Consider the following 6,169-nt stretch of genomic DNA (forward strand, 5'->3'; position numbering starts at 1 on the left):
TCACACACACAAGTGTCTACCTGCCCGCACCAGCACTCGCCCATCTTGTCCCGCGCCGCACTCTGTTGCGTCGGGTCTCGCGGGTCCAGGTCTCTAATCCACTGGCACTTGACTCGACAGTGCGTGAGCTACATCCTTTTTACAATCTCTAGATTATAAAACACTGCATTCAGCAATGTAACGCGGCAGTAACATATAGAGACCTCGGCTTGTAACTATACTCTAATTACTATTTTGAAAATTATAACACGTTAAATTACTCAAATTACAGTAACACGTTACTAAGTAATGGGTTACTGCCCAACACTGGCCTTGGCTTTATATCACAAAAGAGGGTCAGTTTATGCAAGGTTTGGAAATTTGGTATTTCGAGAAGATAAAGGTACAATAACTGTAATTGTATGGGATGTATAGTTTGTGAGTATGTGTGTCATATATTTGATGTGTATGTGTGTAAAGTGCTCATTTTGGATGTCTCTCGAGAGACAGCTCCCGGGTGGGCAGCAATAATCAGTAATAAACACTGAGCAGACAGCCGTGACGCAAAACGTGTCAACACAAATGATACAAGATGACAGCACTGCAAACAAACATGACAGTGGTGCGCCTCACACATGCAGATTTTTCCCACTGTTATGCACAATCTATAATGATTTATCAGAGACAGGTGAACAGACTTACAGCCTTTGATTATATCCTTCAGTCTCACATCATTGACATACCTCAAAGAAGTTTGAACTCAGCTGCCTTGATTGAAAATTCTGTTTCGCTTCTCATAAAGGTTTTCCCACAGGCCGTTTGTTGAATTACAGAAGACTAGATTTTTGTTTTATCTGGTCATTTGCAGTTGCTTGCACACATGTGGTCCGGTTGATAGACAAAGGCCAAATCTGGCAGAAAGGAGTGCTGAGGTTCACTTTGTGGAGTTACGGCCCTATTGACTCAGACCGTCAGATTTGATGGAGGAGTGTTTCGGTTCGCTGCTCAAGCTTGAAAAACACATTAAATCCACCCCAAAGTCTTCCTCTTTCTCATCGTCTGGCAGCGCAGAAAGAGAAACACTATTGTGTAAAACAGACTTCATTGTGTCCATTCATCCTGTAAAACCACATGAAGTATGTGTCTATGTCAGAACAGACTGTTTGACACACAAACTTGACTGATTTTCTATGTACTCAGTCAGGCCACGGTTGGCACAGCATGCTGACAGATTGGACCTGTACGCATTGTACTTTTATGATTGCACACATAAACACGCATGTGATCTCTTCCAATTTCCAGAAACACCTCAGTGTCAACATCATAAACCCTTAGCTCTCAAACAGGAACTCTTGCCAACGACCCTTTTACCCTAAACTAGACTCATAAATCCACTCGAGAGAGAGGGTAGGTATTAAAAAAAAACTAAGACAGCCTTGGAGACAGTGCCACGCACCCTTGCTCATGAAACTGTTTGTGGGTAAAGATCTCCTTTTGTGTCTTTCCATAAGTTGAAGGATAAACGTCTGGGAGTGTTCTAGTTTTTAGATTGTTTTTCCAGAGTGTTGCTGTGTAATTTGGCTAAATGGGCTTTGCCCTGCATTTAAACTAATCCAGTAGAGGATCTCATGGCTGGAAAGTAAATAAGCTGATGCACTCACAAGCATACAATCAACCCTAATTACTGTTTAGGAGAAAGGATATACCACTCACCTGAAAAAGTAGTAATGGTTCTGGGCGTTAGCACCAAATGACTGGTCTTAACTATGAGGGCAGTAGGCATTTTTAACACATATTTTGCACACTGTGGTGTCTGTGTTTAGCTCTACGACCCGTGAGAGGTTTGAAATGGACCTACAGGGCCCCAGTGGCAGCTGCCTACATTCACTGCCCACTAAATAAAAAGAATGAGTTGACTTTTATGGGGTGTTGGCTGTGTTGCCCAGAGGCTGAATGTCCTTTAAACCATCTGGAAGTCAGTGTGATGTCACACCCTGGGTCTCAGAGAAATATGATAATGCCACATAAGCAAAATAGCACAACAAAAGGAGAAAAACAGGCATTTTTTTTACAAAAGAGCATACAAGACGATACAGAAAACATTCAAAAAGATTATTAACTTTAGATATCGTCCACATAGACAAAATGTCAAGTTTAGCTTAATTAGTTTGAGCAAATGATAGGTTCAAATACAGAATCTCAAGTAAAAAATGTAGCCAATGTTTGGTAGAGAGGTCATGAGGACGACAGCACATTCATGTTAAGACTGTGCAGTTTGCAAAATGCCTTTAGCTGTGAAATTAGTTGTTTAAAAAATGAGCAGCCTACCTACATGGTTTGCTTTAGCAGTTTGTTTTGATGGGGCACACCTGAACCGAATGAAGCCTCATCACCGCCGTTGTTTAAATGCCGAGCGCGCCTCTCCTCGGGAGACCGGTCTCTTCCCCGTGCATGCACGCTGGTGTCCTCGTGGGTCCAGGAAGGGTGCGTAGAGGGACTCCCGTGCCGCCAGAGTCGTGAGCTGCTGGACCCGTGGTCCAGACGAGAACTGCACCCGTTACATGGCCGTCGGGCCAGGATGCCGGGCCGTCTAGTCCCTTCGCACGCCGTGGGCAGCGAGAAGGATGCAGCCGCTGGAAGAAGCTGCCGCCCCGGCCCGGAGAGGGGAGCGCGTGCGCGTGCTTACCTGGACCCTTCCTTCCTGACCACTGCCTTTCCCTTCACAAAACCCGCAGCACGACGAGTACACCAGATCCCCTGTTTATTTAGGACACTTGATTCCCTTTTTCTGGACACTTTGTTAATTTTCTGTTAATAAAAGCCTCCCCGAGGCCTGACCCCACACCCACTGTGTCTGTCGTTTGGTCCTCCTGCCACATTGGTGGAGAATGCGGGCAAGGCGAAGCCTAGACAGCACAGTTGGGGAACACCTGATGACGTCATCCCCTCTTGCTCGCAAAAGCTAGTGAAAACCCGGACTGGGACGGAAAAACGACGGAGACGGCCTCCCAGCCACAAAAGGGGTAAGTGACATTTCTTCTATTGTCATTTACCCTGTGGTTGGTTGAGGCTGTCGACTAAAATCCGGTTTCTCTGTCCCTGCCCGGAGAGGAATTCCCGCCCCGCACACTGCGAACGCTTGGAGCCTGGTTGAGGATGGTAGCACTCCTGTGTGGGCAGCGACCTGATGACGGGTATGTCACTTGGGGGTGGGGTGTGACGAGTCGGCTGTCTCCCCCTAATTATCAGCATCACCCCGTCCCTTAATCGCCGCCCTTTGCCAGGCTCCCGACAGGAGTGGGTGCGTAAGAGAGGAGGGGCGCTGAAATAGCCAGGGCTGGCCGCGTGTGATGGGGCACACCTGAACCAAATGGAGCCTCATCACCGCCAATGTTTAAGTGCCGAGCGCGCCTCTTCTTGGGAGACCGGTCTCTTCCCCGTGCATGCACGCTGGTGTCCTTGTGGCTCCCGTTATACGGCCGTCGGGCCAGGATGCCGAGCCGTCTAGTCCCTTCACGTGCCGTGGGCAACGAGAAGGATACAGCAGCTGGAAGAAGCCGCCGCCCCTCGCGCCCCGGACCAGAGAGGGGAGTGTGTGCAGACTCCACCCCTTACCTGGACCCTTCCTTCCTGACCACTGCCCTTCCCTTCCCGAACCCCGCACACAGCACGACAAGGACACCAGATCCCCTGTTTATTTAGGACACTTGATTCCCTTTTTCTGGATATATATATATATATATATATGTGTGTGTGTGTGTGTACAGGAAACCTCGCACATTCAATTTATAAATTACCAAATGACCATGGCAACTCGTTTTTATTAGGATGCTGTTTTTGTAGTCTTCTGTTCATGTAGGCAATAGACATTGAGTCAGTTCTTTAAGTGATAACCCTAGTATTCGAGTTTCTCTTTAAAAACATGTGTCTCTGAAGATAAACTTTTATTTACCAGTGGGGAATCTCATGATTTTCTCTGAGCCCAGATATTTGAATTAGGATCGTATCAAGTTAATAATATTAGCAAACTGCATTTTTTTATTTTTAATTAACTGGTAAAGTTTAATTGTGAAAGTTGACAATGCAATTCGTTTGTACACATTCTGTGTACTGTTGATGAATAGTGGTAACACTTGCCAGCTAATGCTGCTCATTATACAGTGACCCAACTAATTGTCCCATCCAGCTCTGAGGTAGCATGAGAAAGCTAAAATACTTATATAAAGCCTTAATTATTCACCTAAAATGCTATTTTTCCTCAAATTACTGTTTTATTTCAAATAAAATCACTTGAGCCCACATCACATGGTAACTACTACTTACAAACTCGTAAGACTTAAGACCGCATAAAACCAATTGCTCACCCACCATGGCTAGAGAGTCTGTTTTTGTCTTGAAGCTTACAGTACCTTACACAAAATACTTATTGAATACCCAAAAGCACCATCCATACCACATTCACAACTGCACACAAACAATCACGTATACAGGCACATTGACACTCACTGTTCTTTTAGTAGAACGGCACCTCCTCAAGATGACTTTGTTACTCATCATTTTCTCCATTAGTACTTTTCCATGTGTCAAAACAAGGACTGACACACCGATTTATCTTTTCCAGCTTTCCGTGCCGGTCCAGCTGTGGTGAAACGTCTGTCTCACTGAAGATACACCAAAGGCCTTCCAATCACACTTACCATCCCAAATTACATTATAAAGGGAGTTGAGTGAATTCAGGTCTCATTTAGATGGTGAGCTGTTCTTCAAACTTCTGAAATGTCTACGTTGCTCCTCTCACATGCCTGATGTCATGTCTGAGTTTCAGACCTCTGATCATTCTCTCCAAACCAGGAAGATCTGAATGTTCTCATCCACGTTTACCAAATGAACTAAGACCAAACCCAATCATGGTCACAGAATTAATTTGATTTCTGAATATAGAACTTGAAAAATAAGGGGTTTTAGTTTGTTTCTATATTGGATATTGTTTTTAAGGACAACTCTTTCAGTTTAGACCAGAACAAATTCCCATGGCAGTCCAGGCTGGAGTGGAGATGGTCAAGCGGGTGTGTCTGTGTGTGTATATATATATATATATATATATATATATATATATATACAGTATATGAGAGAGAGAGAATAGGAACACCTGAACATAGTAGACCAGTATTCAAAACATGCTAGCATTTTTAGTAGAGAATATAGTTGTTGTTTTTTTCCTCTAGTGGTATTAATAGCTGTGTCGTCAATTGCAGAATATTTTCAATACCTAAACTCCAGCCTGTAAGCAAACACTGTTTGGTTAGTCTGCTGTGTTGGCTGGTTGGCACTGGTTTGTGGGCACCAGCCTTCATTCTGTGATAACTCTGAAGAGCCAGATTTACCTCTGCTCCGCCCCGTAATAAATGTGTGAGAGTATAATTAGAGAAATGGAAAGGGTATTTGTGTGTCTGGATTTCTTCTTAGACATAAACAGATGGGTGGCCAAGTTCCTTATGTGGTTAGGCCTGCACTGTGTAATCATTACCTGTCAGTGGCCACTGCAGTTAGAGGGACACGTCAATTGACTTACACGTTCAACAACGACTCTGGTATTTCCTTCACCAAACAATGATTTCCTAGTTTTGACCTTAAATGGACACCATGAATGTAAAAATGTGATAGCTGTTTTAGGAATTAAACATCTTTAGGTAAACCCTTCTTAGACTGATTTCCTGAAAAGTGAAGTTACCTGTTTGTCAGAACAATTGAAGAGTTGGTAAGTGTTACACTTTTTTCGAAGCTTTAAGTATTTTTGGAATTTAATTTGGTGCCGCTATTGTTACAAAAAATTACACACAGTGATTTTAAAGGGGTCATAGGATGCCCATTTTCCACAAGTTGATATGATTCTTTTGGGTCTTAATGAAAAGTCTGCAACATAGTTTGGTTAAAACTTCTCAATGGTAGTGTAAAAAACACCTTTTTTTACCCTATCAAAAACAGCTCTTTTCAGAGCACGCAGTTTTGTAGCATTTTCCTTTAAATGTTAATGAGCTATGCTGACCCCGCCCTTCTCTTCCGAGGTGCTCTCTGAGGGACTGTTTACTTTAGCCACATTCATCTGCTAATTAGCACATTATTAGGAAAGGCGATTTGCAAAGATTCATAAAAAAAAAATGAATCTTTGCAAGGGGGGGGGGGGGGGGGG

Source organism: Sinocyclocheilus grahami, unplaced genomic scaffold (assembly GCF_001515645.1).
Source record: "Sinocyclocheilus grahami isolate Dianchi unplaced genomic scaffold, SAMN03320097.WGS_v1.1 scaffold98.1, whole genome shotgun sequence".
NCBI lineage: Eukaryota > Metazoa > Chordata > Actinopteri > Cypriniformes > Cyprinidae > Sinocyclocheilus > Sinocyclocheilus grahami.